Consider the following 20,625-nt stretch of genomic DNA (forward strand, 5'->3'; position numbering starts at 1 on the left):
AATGACTCAGCCGTGCATCATTTATACAGCATTAAACATCACATTTCATACTGCTATTACCAAAAACACTGTAGAAAAATGATGGATGCACAGATGGATGCACAGATAGATGCACAGATAGATAGATAGATAGATAAATAGATGCACATATAGATAGATAGAGATAGATAGATAGTAGATGCACAGATAGATAGATAGATAGATAGATAGATAGATAGATAGATGCACAGATAGATAGATAGATGCACAGATAGATAGATAGATAGATGCACATATAGATAGATGCACAGATAGATAGATAGATGCACAGATAGATAGATAGATGCACATAGATAGATAGATAGATGCACAGATAGATAGATAGATAGATGCACATATAGATAGATAGATAGATGCACATATAGATAGATAGATAGATAGATAGATAGATAGATGATAGATAGATAGATAGATAGATAGATAGATAGATAGATAGATAGATAGATAGATAGATAGATAGATAGATAGATAGATAGATGAGGAATTTCTATCAGAAGATCCACTGGGAGCTCGTGGTAAATATGGACCACTGCCAAACACATCATGATTCTCCCAGTTTCAATTTATGACTAATTCTCTCAAGCCTCTCTCACTCTCCCTCGCTCAAGCATCATGGATTATTTTGTGTTCATGATGTGCACCATTTCTTTCAATAAGACCTTAATGAATATTGTGGCATACACAAGTCATCTATTGTTCAAAACAACGGCATTATTACAAACTCATCAAACCCAGTCAATAGCGTGGATCACTACAGGCCTTAAAAACATGTACACATCCACGAGGGCATTTCTGAATATGCTTCATCCTTAATTAAATTATGCTTTCGTCATTTGTAGTCTCAATTTGAGAAACAAGTTCACTTACAGTAAACTGATATAATATTGTCATACTATTTGCTTTTATCTTCTTTTATTTTAATGACAGCATAACATGTGTATATTTCCACTGTACATTAGTCAACACGTTATTGACAATTATATTACCAGAACAGAGGGTTTATGATGTGACTGTGTGTGTGTGTGTGTGTGTGTGTTTGTTTGTGTGTGTCAGAGAGAGAGAGAGAGAGAGACTGACTGTCAGGATGTGTTTGCTGTTCTCCATCTGTGGCGCTGGCAGTGAGAGATGGAGAATGACACATCAGAAGAAAAGCAATAAACAAAATAATCATCAGGGGAAGATGAGGGAAAACCTTAGACTGACATCTACGCATAGAGCTAGACATACATAAATGCATCCATATACACACATTTAACACAGACCCACGGACACGTCTACATCTGAGTCACTGCTGCTCGACCTCTCTCGCTCTCTGTGTCACTTCAATTTAGCATGTTTTATTGGCACGACAAACAACTACGCAAAAAATGTACAACCCAGAATTGCAAAGACAATTTCACATCATCTGAAGAAGACTTGCCTGCCCGAATCTTGCTATCACAATGCCAGGGAGTTGCTATATAGTTACTTGTATAGTTATAGTGAGATGGGTTGCTGTTTCTCAAAAATGAATGATGAATTTGAACACTTGGACTGGCGGATGGACAGACAGACAGACAGACAAATAATAGAATTTTTAGCATTTCACAACTTTAAGCTACGGCAGCAGTTGGTGGAAGACTGCGTCTGTTCTGTTGAAGTGAATAAGTGTGTGTGTGCGTAGTTGGAGATATTGATATGTCTGGTATATGAGTCATCACTGGGATATATTTATAGCCCCTCTACCGAGAGAGAGAGAGAGAGAGGAAAGGAGGGTGTCAGCGGGCTGCTCTGTGTACGTGTGGGAAGGGAAGATCTAATGAGAATCTCACTGTGTGGTCAAACTCTGGCACTTTTAGCGGTGTGACAGGGCTGTCACCCCTTTCCTTCCGTACAGACCTCCTCCGGCTCTCTCTCTATCCATGCAGATGTAGAGCTGGATGGTTTTAATGAACACAGAGGCTCCAACCGCGCTCGGCTATGCAAGCAAAGGTCATTTTCCTGTGTTTTCTCCTCAGCGCTCAGTGTTTTTCTCAGAACTCTGATTCATTAAAGGTGTGAAAACTTTCTGGGCTCCTTTTTTTCTGGACCCCACACACACACACACATTTATGCAGTTGCTTGGCTCATTTCTTGACTGTTTATAATTATAACCATATCTGTGATGTTCTGTATGAGGAATCTAATTCGTGCAATCTGCCACAATAACAACAGTGCATTCGTGCTGGTTTGGCGTGGGCTGGTGGGAGTCACAGCCCGTCTCTGCCAGAGATTCGCAAGAAAGAAACTCAAATATACAGTAGATCCAATTTACCAGTCTCTACAGCCTACCGAAATGACTAGCCATTTATGAAAAAGGCTCACTGGAAAAAAAAAACACACGCTTCTACCGCAAATAAACATACCTAAAGGAACAATAAAAGCCTGTTTCTGCAATAGGATTAACAAATAAATATAGGAATTGTGACTTTATGTTGATCACAATTCCCATTCTGAGTTTAAATATCATAATGAATGTTTTCACGCAATTTGAAGTTGCAAAAATTCTGAGAAAAAAATCTAAATTGTGAGATATCTTGCAACACACCGCTTGTAGGTTGTATATTATTTTCTCAAACGCAAAAGAACAATTAGCTCCACTCACCAAACTATTGATTTACAAACTGCCACAAAAATGTACAACAAACATCTGTTTTGGGTACATTTTCTTTGTGACTTTGAAAGCGTGGTAAAATGTGCAAAAAGAAACTTCACCGCAGGCATGTTTTTTCAATAAGCCCAGAAAAATATAGCATTTGTACGTTTTGGGATGTTTTGGATCTTGTCTGACATTTTTTTTTTGTTTTGTTTTACATAATAATGGCATCCCTCACATACCATGAATGCCATATAAATATCGTATTCAATAGTATGAATCAGTTCCACTTAATAAAGTAGTGACTTGAAAATATCCAATCAGGTGGCATAAGCAAACTAGCATTTAAGCCATTTCTCTGATTATTTTAATCATTCTGAAAAAATGAATATTAAGTCAAATTCAGCTGGCCTTCTTAATGAAGCTGATTTACCAATGTTATGTTTAAAAAGCCTGGCAGAAACAAGAATCTTAAGCGCAACACACATATACGCTGATGACCAGCAAAGCTAGTCTCTCCAGCAGCTCTCAATAACAATGAGGCATAAAGACTGTCCCATTTGAAGATATTATTTTAAAACAGTACCATCTGCTAGAAAGTTCTGAAGGTTTCTGAATGTTAAAAAAGGGCGACAAACTGTTCCAGAACGAAATGGAAGCAGATGGCGTTGGGCTTATCACAGCTGGTGAATGTGGCAGCTAACCAACACATCTGACCACTGAACATGATGCTGGTCATTCAACAAAAGCCCAAGGTCACCATCACATGTGGCTGTTTAGACATTTCAGTGCTCAAAAGAGTTCTGAAAGGAACAGAACAGAATTGGGGAGCATAGGAGACCGCAAGAAAGACTAGGAGAAACCGTCTGACGTCGATGTCCAGTTCTCCTCATTAGGGATACTGATGTATTGTTAGAGATAGAAAAATGAAAAGAGCCTCCGCTCCCTACGCGTAAGAGAACACGTCATTCACTCATGAGTCAGAGAAAGGTGAAGGAGGAGGGAGAGAATGAATGAATGAGAAAAGAGAGGGCTAATAATTAGACTAAAGATGAACCGGAGGAAAACAAACAAAGAAATATAAATGAAAAGGTTCATTTTAAATACATTTCAAAATATGCATGTCTAGAAATTATTGGATTATTATAAATAATTATCAGAAACAAAATACATTATGGAATAGAATTAATGAAATCATAAACATTATTATTAAACAAGTGCGAAATATAAAAGTCTGATTAAAATGCAAAATTTGCCAAATAAAATCCTAAAATTTCTGATTAGCGTTTTACAATTTTGTATGAATGCAGATAATACTATAAATAGAATAAATAAAATGAACAGAAATAATAATTATATAATATATATTATTGTTATTAAAAATTGTCAAATCAAATAAATTATATACAAATATAACTTTTTCATTGTATGTGGGTTTTCTTTTGCAAGATATTAACATGTACATAATACCAAATAATATTCATGCAAATGAGTAAAATATTAAATTACAAATACAATAGAAAATTCTAAAATAAAATAAACAATATGCTATATAATACTATTTTTAATACTAAAATTGTACCTAAACAGTCTATTATCATACCCCCTAGTCATTATTTTGTTGAATTGTGACAAATATATACTTTAACGCTTAATAATATGATCAGAAAAAGAAAACTCATAAAGAAGTTGATTTGGACAACATGAGGGTGACATGGCTGACATTTTTTAATAAATTTCTAGTCGTTCAAGTAGTTTCACTAACAATACAGGGTCACTGGTAGACAATACGAGAACTCACAACAAAATTCAAATTAATACGTATCTGCTGAATACATAAATATAATCCAGCTATTCCTAATGCAGCTGCTATCTTGAATGAGAAGACGCCTAAATCATTCTTCCTTTTCTCCTCTGCGGGAGTTTGTTTTTGAAACAGAGTTATAGCCTAGGCTTTAACTCACAAAATTTGCCTCATTAAGGGACGGATAGAAAGCAGGAGACAGATAGGCTAAACGATAGTCTTCCCGTCCTTATTACAACCCAACTGCCACACACACACAGCCTCTCACTTCAGCGCTAATAACGGAACAAGTGAACAAGAGAGATGAGTGAAAGACATAAAGCAGAAGATCACCATGGAGACAAGAAGTCAAGCAAGACAGAAAAAAAAAAAAAAAAAGATAGAGGGAAGAGAGATTAGGGGAGACGAGCACGGAGACATTATAGTATACCTCCCAAAGACAAACAACAATGATATCTCCTTCAAGTCAACATTTACTTTTAATATAGCCTATATTTATTATAGCCTCTGGTCTTACGTAATGCTGTGCTACACTTCAGCTGATCTCTCTTATCTGGTTATACTTGGAATTGCGTCATGTTATGAAAATTAAATTGGGGGGAATGGTTTCGACACATGGTTTGATCATGAAAGTAAACAGAAATTTTGGTTATGCTTCCTGCTTCTGTTATCAAAGGTCTCTCAGCAATGTCTCAAACTCAAGTCTGCCATCAAAAGTCAGAGGTCTAAATTTCAAACCAAAACCAAATTACCTGACCTACTAGGCCACGTTTAACACAGAGGAAGAAAACAGTTGTCTTATCTGTATTTGAGTACAGTATGTTGTAATTTTCTGTTACTTACCATCCCAAAAAGAAGCAATAAGCCTCAAGAAGCCGTGGTTTACAGTGAATTTATAACAGTGTTGTCGCACGACACAAAGGCGTGGGTTATTGCTTTTATAAAACAGTTAATCAATTTACGCGGCGAGGTTTCACGAAATAAAGCAAATAAAGTGCAATGATATTAAAAACATTCTTTCTCCAAACGGTTGTGGGTTTACAAAGCGGTTTCCGAGCAACACGCAAAGGTAAACAAAGGAATATATTTGCTGAGGCGATGAATTTCTTGATTTGTTTTCCCAGAACAAACAAAAAAAAATCACGCCGCTTGCATTTCGCGCGTCATCAGAACCACGTGATCGCAAACAACGTATTTGCGAGGGACCCGAACTTGGCTCAACCAATCAGCATCAAGAACCGCGACCGTCCGTTTCGTGATAGAACTCATACGACAGAATTTTCTCGAACCACCGTTTTGTGCTTCGCGTCTGCTGAGCGTTTTGTGTGCTTTTGGTAACTCACAGTGATGTAGATATAATAGTTCATCTTGAGGTTTTAGGTCGTGTGTCCCGCCAGTGTCTTCATCCGGGGCCTGCTCTCCTCAGTTTTGTGGTCTGCTGCGCGCGACTCGTGAATTGGCTGTCGGTTGATTCGCGTTTAAGAATGAACTCGCACTACTTTTATTGCAGACGTCGCTTTTCTTAATGTTTCCACCACAATCGGTTGTATGAGGTATTTACGGCAGGCACGAGAACAACAGTGACGTCAGTCAGCATACTTTTTGCGCGCGTACTTATTGCAGCTTTTCTTTTTTTTTTCTCTCTTATTTTATTTATATTTTCATTTAATCCATCTTCTTTGTATCCCTGTCTTTGTATTATCTATTGTATTATTCTTTATCTGTTGTTCAATGCATTAAAAAAAAACTTATTTAAGCTGTTGTGTGAACCTATGCAAAGCATTCATCATCACATTAATCATTATTAGAGAGTGAAATTTTCTCCTGATAATATGAATATATATGCATTCCTTCATTCCTTTATATTAATGGATTCTGATTGGCTGATAAAAAAAAAAAAAAGGCCAGTTATTCTATAAATTTGTTATCGCCATTAAATTGTGCTGTGAACTTCCTTATTCTCACAGAATTCAAATTATTATTAAAACTTAGTCACTGTTTTCCTTGCACTAATACGCCAGCCTACTTAAATAAAACTTAAGCAAAAAAAAAATCCATTAGCCTACGTCTTCTGAGTAATAAAAGAGCAAACTGAGTAATATGAATGGTCCGTTCTGCTGCAAGTGTGGGTATACTAATGCATAAAAACAAACATGTATGATCTATGAGTCATTCCCACACACTTCGGTACCTGTTATATTCTCTTCATGACACACAGACTGCTGTGTATCGAGGGCCATCGCGGTGCCTGTTGGTTTCTGTTGACTCTGGAATTACAGCCCTTGATTGAGATTCCAGGAACCTCACAATGCTGCTGTCAATCTCCCTGGTAACCAGAGGGAAGGAGAGATACGAAAAAGAGAGAGAGAGAGAGAAATGATAAAGAGATATGGAGACAAGGAGCAGCATAGGGGATGCAGAATGTAAAAAAAAAAAAAGAACTAATTGATAGATTTCGTTGCTTGTATTTATAAGAATGACAGCGGAGAGACGACGCAGCCCTCCTTTTCTATTCTCATTGACATTCATCCTCTCCACCTCCTCCCTCCCTCCCTCCCTCCGTCCGCCGTGCCGTCAGCCCCATCCCAGCATGCTGAACGCAGCTCTGGTTAACTGATGCTTTCATTGAGCCGAATCAAATCAACAGCCTTCAGAACAGGCCAAGCATGTAATCTCTACTCAAACTGTCAGTTTACAGAACCGACAAAAATCTGCAGCATTCTCAAAGCTCTCGCCTCCTTCGGTTCAGCTGCATTAATGTAATTAACGGTTTTAGTATATAAATTACGGCGATGATAACATTTTGTTTCAGTGAACTGAACAAATGCCAGTTATTATTCTAAGTTACCAAAACCCCGATAAACTGAGACCAGAAGCATGACACGAAGGAGAGACCTGAGCTGCATCTAGACAGAGACTCGCTGTTTATCCACCCACAGATAGCAGAAAACATGTGGCTCGTGTTTGCTTTTTTTTTCGGTCACTTCCCATAATTATAACCACGAAATCAGTACGGGGATAAAATAATGTCATGCGTGTTAAAATCAACTGAGAATTGAACAAATAGCATAACTGAGCTTGAGACTGATAGCTTTTGACTGATAGCATTTGGTCCACAACACTGATCCACACATTACTGTAAAAGATTGAACAATTGAAGATTCTAATAAAAAAACAACAACAATGGAATTATTTGAAATATTGCCGTTATAAATTATTGATGCTGCTGCTGGTGCAAAGTAAGTAAAGAAAGTTTCTACTTCGAATACATTTGCCGATATACTGTGAGTATTTAAGACATGCTGCTGCTGCTATCTAAAATAATACAGATCTCTACAGGTGGAGCTGGGGAAGGTGGAGGGTTTTCGAAGAACTGAATTGGTAAAAGCTAAATCCATAAGCTCATACAATTCAATTTTGTGTGTTTATCTGGTTTTTGAATATCTGACAACTCTGTTTCATCCGGGCTCCTTAAAATGCATGGTGTTTAATAGGCCTTATTTTAGCCGCTCTACTGGTAACAGGTAAAGTGCTATACTAATAAAAGCTCAGTTTCATGCGAAACCATAAAATCAGTCATTCCTGGTTTGCTCGTTAGACCTAATTAATGTGCAGAATCCTGCTTATACCAAGAGAATCCCTCGTCAAGCCTCCTACACGTCTCTTGGCCTATCAGATCGTCCGTCACAGTCCACGCACACATGACTGTAACCTCCTGCTGACACCTCCACAACGCCTATTTATAGCCAACTCCAGCAAGACGCGTTTCAGAGTCATCTCTGCAGCGTTGTTTTCCCCATCCGCTAGCCGGTCTCCGCCAGAACACTCATCACAGCAGCAGAGGGGATGCTCTAATATCATTGAAGGGAGAAAATAGAGAAGTTCAACGGGTTGTGGATTGATTTGCTTTTAATCTTACAGAGAAAGCAGGGAGGAGTTTTAGAAAGCTTTTCAGGAGAACACGCAGAGCTCCTCCCGCTTGCTAATGGAAGTCAGAAGATATGTATTTTTTATGAATCAAGAAGCAAAAAATAGAAAACATTGTTTGGTTTCACAGCCATGGAAACATCCCATAATGCACACACACACACACACACACACACACACATAGGCTTATGACTCATCCGACCATGTGACTGCTCCACTAACGTCAGGAGGGCCCGTCTCACCCCTCTCTCCCCAGCGTGCAGTCAGCTGACTATGGGTTACGAGTCCAGAATCTGTATATGCTAAAAACAATATGCCGACAAACCGCAGAGTGCTTTTAATGAGGAAATATATGCGCTGTTCTGATTCCGTGCTGTAGGGACTAAAATGCTTTTACTGCTGCATATGGCTCTCCAGAGATTAATATAAGTTTGTGATGTTAAATTACAGCTTCTTCTGACCAGCATATTAGTGTCTGGGTTCTTTAAAGCACCACATGGATGGCTTTCTAAAGGTTCTTGTGAAATGTAACCCTCATTTTTTTTATTCTGGGCATTGTCCCAAAAACGTGAGTTAAATGTTATTGCACTGGACTAAAACATTTTGCTCACACAGGGTATAACAAAATGTATAATTTTGCATATATATATATATACCCTCCTTATTAAACGTGTTAAAATTAAAAGCCCACAATAAATTGTTTATAAATTAATTCCAAATATAGGATTCAGTCTTTTAAGCAACTTTCGATCAGCCCAGGTTCTGTATTTATTTTTGGAACTGATTGATCCTAGGACTCATCGATCAGCTTATGCCACTCTGCTTAGACGTTAATGCACCTCATCTGCAAAATGATTGACAAATAATGACTTTTTTTATTTAAAAACTCGAGATTGAATCAAAGATTTATTGATAATATAGCAGATTATTTACTATTATTTCAAAAGGCCAGTCGTGTTTTTCAACCGAAGGATTTTCAGCACATCATAATGGTTAAATACCCTATTAGGCTGCAGAATAATGCAGCGCTGTCTCTACAAAAATAACCCAAACACACCCAAGTTAGGCGGTTTGCGAAACAGAAAAGGAAAACTATTCTTCCTTTCCTTTTTGTACTTGGAAGCTGCAGCTAAAAATACATCAAACGACGTGCTTCTGAAAAACCCAAAAGGACAAAGCTTTCTCTGCAGAGACGTTTTGTCTGTGTTCCAGGAAAAGTGATCAAGTGCAGATGAGTGTCATCTTGGCACTAATGTCACTAGGGCACATAATTCAGCTGCTGACAGGCTCCGCCGCAGGATCTAATAGATGCTCGGGACTGTAGGTGTCTAGGGACAGTGGAAGAGATCCACAACCGGCAGATGTATATTTATCAGAGACCTTGCTCTCCCCAATGAGTCCCACAGTGCATTTGTGCGTGTGTGTGACTCATCGCCTGACGATTTAACTCGCCTGTGACGCCTGTGTGCACAGAAAGACAGCGAGCAAACCATTTTTACATTGCACACCTGACATCCTCATTTTTTCTTAATAAAAATAATACGATTTTAAAAAGCAACTGATGTATATCCGGGCCTGGTACCCTTATATAAAATATACTAGTACCTTAAAGTTACCAATATGTACAAATCTGTAACATTTAGGGGTAAATAAGGCATAAAGCAGTACCTTTTAGCTTTTGTTCTTTATGAAGTTTAACCAAGTGAAAGCTTTTTTTTTTGATAGAGAGAGAGTATAGCACAAGCTTTAAAATGATGGCACTAAATTAAAAATGCCATTTAAACTTTGAGAAGCTTTATAAACAGTCTACCGTTTGCTTTACACGTTATTTATATCATAGGCAGCCAATAACAATTTAACAGTTTTATTGCATTACACATTAGACATACGTGAACTGTATCGCAAATGCGTTTCTGTGTTTAGGCAGAAACTATAGCAGAATACGCGAAACGCGCCGTCAACTTCTTAATGAATAAAATAGACCTAAAACGCAGACCAAGAGGTTCAGTTTCTCGGAGATGAACGTTGTGAATGGTTACCATCGGTACGAATGCATGCACAGCCTCGGTATTGCGTGAGCATCGGTGACGCATTGGTCAGGTGCCGCCTCATATAGCGCGGGGAGCTGTCCGGTGCTGAAACACAACCGAAGCGCATTGAGGCAACACGGAGGACATGCTGTTCACGCTCATTCACATTCTCTGAGCTCTACACAAAAGGTACGACCGCTCACTTTCATTTCTTTGCATTCACAAAATGATGCTCTGGGAAAACAGCTCACGTACGCGCTAATCTTCTTTGTGTGGGTTAAAGAAGAGTAGAGCTATTGTTCGTTTTCTTTCCGGCTTTGCGTGATTAGATACTATCACTCATCATCAGCGTATCTCATCTCTGGTTTATCTACTGGATTTCGTCGCTAAAAGATCAGCGAAATTTACTCCAGCTAGACAGATTTTTTTTTAAATAAGGATTTGTTTTCACAAACCTACGTGAAAATATCAATAGATCTGTTCTTAGAGATCCGTAGCCACAAGTGAAAGGTTACCTTGACAACAGGCGGTGACTCATCCGGTGCTGTTGTCGTTTAAAAACATGTTGTGTTCTGACTGATCTCATTGCTGCTCTGGCGCTCGGGCGTCTCTTCTTCTCGCTCTGGGAAACAATTTTAACAACTCTAAGAACTGATTTCATGGGTAGCTTAGACTTGAACAGAATTTTAGCAACACTGCTTGTATTTTGGTTTTAAATATTAAAGGTTGCAATAATAATAAAAAAAAAAACACTGCATGGCTTAACTGTTTTTGTGCTTGTTTATCTCTAGGCGGTATGATGTTGTCGCTACGAAACTGTCCGCCAGACTTGTGGCGGTCCTGCTCGTTACCCTCCTCCAAAGCGCTAACAGTGCAGGGCGCTTCATGCGCCACCATCGCCTGCGGCGGGCGGAGACCAGGGTGGCTTCCTTGCTCCCAGCTCCGATATGATCAAAGCTCTGAGTACATCGAAAGCTTGAAGCAGAGAGCCGATGGACCAGAGAGTCCAACAGGGGACTACGATGAGGTGGACAAATTCCGTTTTCTAGTGCAGCTCGCCTCCCTACAGGACGAGAACACGCCCGCGCGTGAGGACGCCACCCGTTGGCCTGATAACAAGGTGCCTCAGTGGGTTCGATCTCTGCTGCGGGTGCTCGAACAAGCTGGAGAGACTCGGAAAGTCAGCCTGCGCCCGGAAACGGCGGCGTGCTCACAAGAGCAGGCGCCCGATGGCAGGCGCAGAGAGTCCAGTTGGAGACTATGGAGGCTTCGTGTGAAGCCACACAAGAAGTACCCGCTGATGTTCGAGGATGAGGAGAACGGCAGGGGATAACAAGCGAGGCGACTGAGGATTTGGACGAGCAGTACACCCCTCAGAGCCTAGCAAACATGCGCTCTATATTCGAAGAGCTTGGTAAACTGTCTGCGCGCCAGAACCAGAAGCGAGATAACCAGGAAGATGAAGACGGAGAAGATGCCGATGGCCTCTACAAGGTTAGAAACCACAGCTTACGAGGATGTGTGGCCGGAGGAGGAATGGGTGCCGCTAGAAGAGCAGCTCGAGACGGAGGAAGTAGTTAAAGGAAGTCGTGAAGAATACGAACGAGGGCTAGGAGATAACGGAGAGCTGGCCGAGGCCATTGAAAGACGAGCTGCCGAAGGCGATGGCGAGAACCCAGGCGATGACACAAAACTTGTGGATTACTACCTGTTGAAGGTCTTGGAGATGACAAACCAGGCACAAAAACGAGACCTGGAAGGAAGGAGGAGGCTACTGTCCCAACCCTCTCTAATCGACCCTCGGGCAATCAAACAACTGCTGTCAGCTATTTCAATGAAGCTCAGGTGCCTCCAGAGGACCTGGTTGGAATGCTCTTCATGGAGGAAACCAGAAAACAACAACGCCTTCCTGAGCCCCAGCTAGCTAGGAAGCCCAGCCAACCTCGGTACAAGAGCCGGGTCATCAAGTATTACAACGGTCGTCAGCCTGAGGTCACAGTGAGCGATATCCCTCCAGATGTCAAGACTGAGGATATCCTGAAAGTGCTTGGGTTAGGGAATCTGGCCAATAAGAACACTAAATTTTCTTTGCTAAAGCAAAGGCCCTACAAGACAGCCATGGCAAAGTACTTCAACCCCAGCGGAAGACGGGAAGCTTGTTCCTGTCCGAGTTAAACAAAGCTCCAAGCAAAAGAAAAGATGATTATGGCGATGACGCAGTGGACGAGGATGAAGAGTCGACCTTCCTCGCAGCCAAACTCCTGACCGAGTACCCGATACCAGCTCGGCGACGCCAAGAGAGCCGTCGATTCCACCACGAGCGGACAGCTGCCTTATGAGCTATACGAGGAGGCCATGAAAGATTTCTTTGATCAGGTTGATAATGGAAAAAGCACGCCCACAAAAAGACACCCAAGGGAAAGAGAGAGCCCGAGGCGCCCCAAAAGCCGCCCGCTCAAGATTCAGCACAGGAAACCGTAGATCAAACCCCACCTGTGCCTGGAACAGAAGAGGGTAAAAAGTATCACGGGAAAATGGTTGCAGGAATGTGAAGACCCCGAGCTTTTTTTTTCCCCTGATAATATTCCGACAAGTCCCGCCCCTTGACCTTTTATCTCTTTGATACAGTTGCCATGGCTACATGACAACTTCTGAACTGCCCAAATTGCAAACCGGTTGTAAGAAGCTCCTACTAGCCAATCCACAGAAGGGACTTGTCAGAGTATGAAAGGGGTAAAAAAAAAAATACAAAATAAAAATACTGCTTACTCGTGGGACATGCCTATATCTCCTCAAAAGTTATTTTAAAAAAAGTAAACAGTTTGAAGTGCTTTAGTTTTCATGGAATTCTATATGATGTAAATATATATGGTATATCAATGTGCGGGAGTTCAAGTGTATTTTATCTGTCGTTTATGAATTGGTGGTCCTCGAAATGTTTTCTTGTTCCTTTTGTCGGTATCAAGAGAATATTCCTGTAGTCGTAGGACTCCGCTTGCTGCAATCTTTACAAGCTATTTCATTATCAAACCAATAAAGATGGATGTGATTCTCATTTATAAATCATTTTGTACGTGTTCTAAAGTGTGAGAAGAGAAACATGAATAAAGCATTACCGTATTATTTTTTCCTCTCGCTGTATTGTGCTGCCTTATTACACGGGCGTGATTCAACATAAACATATCATATTATGACTTAAAACAAGAAACATGACGCCCAGTATATGCTGGATCTCGACAGAAAAGAAAAAATATTAAAATCAATCACATTTTAATATTTATATTTGATGAAAAAGCCAAAAATGTGCACAGGACCTAAAAGAGCGCCAAGCATAGTCTAAGCGAGATATTAATAGAAAACAAATCGGTTACAAAAATAAACCGCTGAAAGGATTTTAGAAAGCACTTCATTAGAGACAATTGACTGAGACTAAATCATATCAAAAAAGCAATTTTAATAAGACAACGCCAACAAATTGTGCTCAAAAGTCTTTTTTCTTTCTTGAACTAAATGTCTCCTGAGACATGCAACATGTTTAAAAACATGGAAAGGCACTTCAGATAAGCCAAGGTTTAAGATTATTGCAAGTATTTGATTATATAAAATTTTGGTATAAAAGTTGAAAATTATAAGTTGCATGTGTATATGCATGCTGGAGCCATCACAGAAATTTTGCATTACATTTATTTTTATAAAGCTGACAAGACGAAACCTATTCAAAAAACACAACATGAACCCTGATTCAGTTCTAGTAAAATTTGGTGGTATTGATGAGGTTCATACAAGCATTGAGAAGAAAATAATAACAACAACAATAATAATAAATAAGAAAACTAACTCTGCATCCCTCATTTAAGAAGTCTGTCATTTCTTGCAATGAAAAACTGTGTCCTGTGTGAAGGACACAATCCACACTGCGGAGGCAGGTTTCTTTCCCTTTTGTCACATTGTATCACGTCAGCTGCTGTCAGAAGGCTGGTTTGCTCATGTATTCTTCCATCGTCTGAAGAGAAGAAAACAGGCACATAACAGATTACCCTTTTCTGTAATGTTCAATGACATTTTCAGTTTCGGATGTATGGAATTTTATTAGACAACAAAAATTAGATGCCATATGGGTTTTAAAGGAACATTTCACTCCAAAAAATGAAAATTTGGTCATCGTTTATTCAACCCTTGATTCATTTATAGTCCTCGATATGCATAATTTTCATTTTGGGGTTCTTATTCTTTTAATGTGGTCTCATGTTTTGAGGCATGCTGGGAAAACTGACATTTAGTGGTACTGAGCTGCTCTGAGAAGAGAAAAAAAAAAAAAAAACACTCTCAGACTGGCCTGTTTATTTCTCTCTCTTGTTCAAATCAATAATGTTTTATGGAGGTGATGGTCAAAGCAGAGCTCTAACTGGGTGGGCAGCACCATTAAAACAGATGCAGGTTCTTTCAATCTAAAATGTCTGGCTCAGAAACACTGATTGCCAAAATTATTATTATTATTATTATTATTATTATTATTAAAATGTCTGAACAACAGTTCACAAGGATGGAAGATAGTTTCTTCATCATTCTATTTCAATGCCCTTTTTAAAATACATTTTTCTGTTTAATTTTTCAAACATGTTAACCTAAATGAAAATTAAATTTAGAGTCTCACCTCTTGCAGCATATCTGAGGCCTCTATAGACTTTGCAATAGACTGTTTGGATGTCTCTTGGACCTCTCCACCCATCAGAAACTCATCAGGATGAAATAAGCCTTCTCAAAGTTAAAGATGATGTCAGCTCACATACCTGCAAAGTAATATTACACAAACAGAACATTTTATGTGTGTGTGTATATATATATATATTTTACAATGTTTCTCCAGAGCTGAGAAATGAAAAAAAAACTGAATGTATTTACATTTGCCAAAGTATTTGTCAAGTAGCTCCACATGCTTGGTGCAGTATCTCTAAAGCCAGAAGTTCATTATCCTGGTTCTCAATGCACAGCAGAAATACAGACTGGCGTACCTACAAACAAGCGGGAAAACAGGCGTATATTTATTTTATTCCTTAAAAAGACTGAAAATAGCAGTCACTATCCTCACAATTGCCATCTACAGTCTCTGTAACGCAACTGCTGACATGGCAAATCTCCGTATTTATAAAGGTCGTGCTGAGAAAACAACAGGAAAGAACAGAGAGACAGGTTTAAGAAAGGTGCGAAATACAGATCTGAACCAGAAGAGTGTGAGTAACAGGCTCTCGGGAACACAAGTGTGAAAATTCACTCTCAGAAAAACAATAGTTTCAGTGTCTGACAGGATTTGATGCAGTATAAAAACCCAAGAATATAGTCAGGCTCCAAAGCATTAAAGTTACAAGCACAATTAAACATTTTCTCTAAAATATTTTTCATACACACAAAAGCAAAGGTTTTTATATTCAGAAAAAAATTCTGGGGCATTTTCTACGATACATGGTTCATTATAGATTAAAAGCTCTTTATCTCATAATATAACTTCCTGTCAGCAACACTCTCTTTAATGATCGAATCAGTATAAATCAGAATAAATAAATAAAAGCGATGTCTAGTTTTACCTTATAAAGTTGCATTAATAAAATGGATTATAAATAAAATTTTATGTTAACTAAAATTACTGACATTAAAATGTTTCTAACACACCTTCTAACTGATTAATCATTACAAAAATATATATATAAAGCACCAATATTTCCCATTGTGAGCATGCGAGTCCATTTTCAGACCCTACTGGCGGTAATAGGAGGCCATTGTGTGAAAGCTGCCACTAGGCTTCGCCCAGAAAACAAAAGGACTCAGATGGGGCATGGCGTCAGCTAATGACATCAGTAATGGCAGGAGAACTGGACTGAACCGGTTTAAAACTAAAGCGCAGGACTGGGCAACAAACTCGATACGGACGCAGAAACCTTGGCGTGTGGTATTTTAATTAGCCACATAAGATCTTGACTGCTGACTAGGTGTCCGCTTTGCAAGATTTTAGAGTCTTCTGCTCGCACCTTGTGATGACTAATGACCAAACACGAGAGCCTGGCAGCTGGGCTTTTAATTAATGCTGAATCTAACGCCGTCGTTTTATTTGAAACCAGCATGCTCTCACTGAGGACCACACGCCGAATATAACCCCAGATATACTGCTGGACGTTCTCCTTTGGCCCGGGTTGAGCGCTCACCTCTTATAGACAACCTTCAGGTCCTTCCAGTGCAGGAAGTTACACGTGCGAGGTTTTCGTGACAACACTATAGTGGTCATGTCTTCACAATCTTCTTCCTCTCTCTCTCGGGGAGGGGCAGGAACCATTTCTGCAGCCGTAGCTTTCCCTGACGACTGAACAGCAACAGGAAGTGCATCTGTCGGAAAGAGAGAACATGCGTTTGAATTAATGTTGGTTCGATTCTTTCGGAGTGGGTGTCGTCTAGTGGTTAATGATCCAGGTCAGTTCACTGGTCGGCGGTTCCAACCCCAAAGGTAATGAGTTACCAAGACTGTTCCTTGAGCGCACTCAGAGAAAATGCACAGAGCCACTCAAGTTCCATTGCTAAATTAATGGTAAATAATCCTTTACTTCTCATTTAAAAATTTGTATCGTTCTGTATCAAATATAAAGCCAATACTTCAATGAAAAATTAACCCATATCGATTGACTTTCATCTTTCAGATGAATCCATTTGGAGTTATTTAAAATCCATAATAAAACATACCTCGCACAATTTATTGAAGTGAGTGAGAGATTTTTATCTGAGGTTGTAAGGTGGATTTAAAAAAAAAAAAAACACTTCGATTCATTACATGAGGCCTTTATTCTCCCTACGGAGCCCACGTGAGGCACATTTTATTAAGGACAAATGTACTTCATTTGACTTCTTTTGTACTGTTGAAAACAAAAACATTTACTGCAATTATAAAGCTTGGAAAAGCAAGGACAATTTTGATACAGATGCACATCTCCAACTGGTTTTGTCTTTAAGATGAAAGTCACAGTAATGCATTAAGTGAGTAAAATCCAGAATAATTTTAACTTTTGGATGAACTAATCCTTTCATAGAAACCTGTAACTGTTGCAATGCGTTCAAAAGCAAAAACTGTCATACATCTACATATAAAATACTTTTTATGCAGGGTTTTTCTGCAGATGCTGCAGGGAAGCAGATGGTAGATAGAAATTCTGCAACATAAGCGGGTGGACTAGGGGCTTCACATTAGAGTCGAGGACAAAATGTATTAAATCAATTGTTATTTTAAAATCTTTATTCCTCAAGCGTGATGCAAAATAATGCTTACTTGAAATGTGACCAAATCTAGGTCAGTGCACGAGCTCTAGATGTGCTGAGATGTGGTGCTCATGCGAGAAGCGCGGGTTCATATCTGGCCCGCATTGTTTTCTGATACCATTTCCTCCATATTTCCTGTCTCTTGTCTTGTGTGTCTGTAACAACAATTCCAAAAAAGCCCACAGGCAATATTTTTGAAACAGCGAAAAAATATAAAAAAAAAAGACAAACTGCACTTCAGACGGAGAACTATGGCTAACCTTTTCACCAATCACACAAACCTAATCAATATAAAATTCAATATCCATGAGACAGAGATCTGCTGTCAGGCTCAGGATGGACCCCTGCGTGAATCCTTTCCACACAGCAACTTATCAGCTCAATGCAATACGGTGAACAGAATTTCGGAGAACTCCTGATTTTCCCTCCCCCTCGTTTCATTTGAACAGAAATCTGGTAATGCTTGAAAAAGCTGCGTCTTCTCATAGAAGTGTGTCACGGCTGCAGAGAAGGTGCGGCGCTTTCATTGTGAGTCACATAAACCGCTTTTCCCAAAGACTTATCAGGTCACAAGCCACACCGACAACAGCTAACAGAAAATATTACACAGAAACCAGAGTCACACCTCTGAAACTAAAAGACTAAAAACAAACGCAAAAAAATAGAACTGGTCTGTTCACTTTTATTACTGAAAAAGGGCATTTCATAAGAAAAACTCAACACAAATTAATTCTTTTTACTTCCAATATTTTGACTAAACACCAACTGCTGAATTAAACAGAGAGCATACTTGGCAGTCATATGAATACCACCATTCTGAATATTATTGATTATATGCAATAAGTTCCATTTCACTTTGAGTGCAGGTAATTTTCCCAGAGGAACCTGAACAATTTACCCCAAAATGTACATTTACTCACCCTCAGGGCCTCAATGTAGAGAGTTTGTTCGCTGCTTCACTACAGCGGATTTGGAGAGTTTAGCATTACATCCGGTGAATGGGTGCCGTCAAGAGATCAAACACCTGATAAATAATCCACAAGCAATCCACACCACTCTAGCGCATCATTAAATGTCTTATAAAGGAAAAACTGCTTGCAAGAAACAATCCATTTTACCTTCACATTGTCAATTCTGGTCAAAATATGAGCCTATAATCCATAACAACGCCTTCAACTGTGAATTGACATCTGTTGGCAAATTGTTTTTAGGACTGTTCCCATTCGTAAACGGACCTTGAATTTTAGATGAAGTTTAATTTGATGAATACGTTTATTACAAGACATTAACTAATGGACTGGAGTTGTGTGGATTACTTGTGATGTTTTAATCAGATGTTTGGACTCATTTAGACGGCACCCATTCACTGCTGCTAAATCTGTTCTGATGAAAAAAAAAACTAATTCATGCCTAAAAGACAATACATTTTCAGGAAATTTAGCATCACGTGCAAAAATATGATCATGGAAATGGGTAATTTTCCAGAATTAAACCCATCAAGAACGGCTTTGTCCTCTAAAAAAAAAAACGGCCGTTACGTTTAACGCGAGAATTAATGAATCTGCTGCAAGCATCTCTTTTTGCTCACAAAACACATATGCACACAGACGCAAGAACACCAGGTGAGGAAAAGGAACCGTCAGCTACTTCATTGTTTTGACCAAAACATGCTGGCAAAAGATTTTATTTGCTTCCTCAGTAAATCCTGATCAGGACGAGAGATGAAAACACGAGAAAAAACAACAACAAGGAAACAGAAGCACGCACTGTGTCAGGTCTGCTATTGTGCTCCAGAGAATACGACTCTCTGAAGTACTCCTTCAACGTGGAACGCCCATCTCACGCCAACGGGAAAAGAAAGAGAGAAAAGAAACTGTGTGCTACAACTATTAAGTTACATACATCTTTATCTCTACATTCCACTCTCTCTCTCCACACACACACACACACACACACACACACACACAAAGATTCACCAGGGAGGGGTTTAAATGGATCTCTGAGCTACCTCTTGAGCCTGTTCCTGTTTGGATTTCAGTTCTGCGTTGCTCTGATTTCATTTTCCTTCAATTGTTGGTGTCGACCCAGCTGTGAGCGGCTACAGCACACAGGAGAACATGCTTACAAACACACTCACTGCGGTTTAAATGAGATTCTGCAGTGTGTCGTTAGCTCTAAGAAATTAAAGGGCCACTTCTTCATCGGTTGTAATTAGTCAGATGCATGCATCACAACATCAGATGAAGCATTGTCAGAAGGACCTGCATGTTTTGAAATTTTTTTATGACTGTATTTTATTAATATGCATTTTCTATATTTAATTAGAATATGTATATTTATCTTAATATTAGTATTAACAAAAAACAAATATTATTAATAAATAATAAAATAAAATTGTATTAAAGTATAATATTGTACAGGAATATTACTCAATATTAAAAAGTTAATAATTTTTTTAACCAAATTATTATTTTTATTTTATTTTATTATTTAATTTTTATATATTATAATTGCATAAAGAGCACAATTAATGTTATTAATAACAGGTTACTGAGTGATATTTTTAACAGTACAACAAAGAATATTTTACAACTTATTTTTCCATGTAATTTGAGCATTAAAATATTGGTTTTTTACATATTACTATTTATTAAAATATAAATATATATATATTATTATAATATCATTACTCAAATAATAATATTATTAATAGCAAATTTCACTATTTCCTTCACAACACTGTGATTGGTTTGCAAAGTAGCCCACTCTTTACTCCTTCATTCTTGCACATTAACCAGAAGAACAGATGGCTCTTCTATAAACTCGGCTGCAGTCTGCAGTCAAACACACAGTGGCCAACTCCTATTTGAACAACAGATAAAGAAGTTTACCTGGCCACCAAATCAAGCCAAACC

At 38.8% G+C, this 20,625-nt stretch overlaps 2 pseudogenes; one reads left to right on the forward strand and one right to left on the reverse strand.

Moving 5' to 3' along the window:
• The first annotated feature begins 11,299 nt into the window (after window positions 1-11,299).
• LOC122357371 lies at window positions 11,300-13,053 on the forward strand (annotated as a pseudogene).
• Window positions 13,054-13,667: 614 nt separating this feature from the next.
• Window positions 13,668-19,815, reverse strand: LOC122357362 (annotated as a pseudogene).
• Between the last annotated feature and the right edge of the window lie 810 nt (window positions 19,816-20,625).

The sequence above is a fragment of the Puntigrus tetrazona genome, chromosome 14 (genome assembly GCF_018831695.1).
Source record: "Puntigrus tetrazona isolate hp1 chromosome 14, ASM1883169v1, whole genome shotgun sequence".
Lineage (NCBI taxonomy): Eukaryota > Metazoa > Chordata > Actinopteri > Cypriniformes > Cyprinidae > Puntigrus > Puntigrus tetrazona.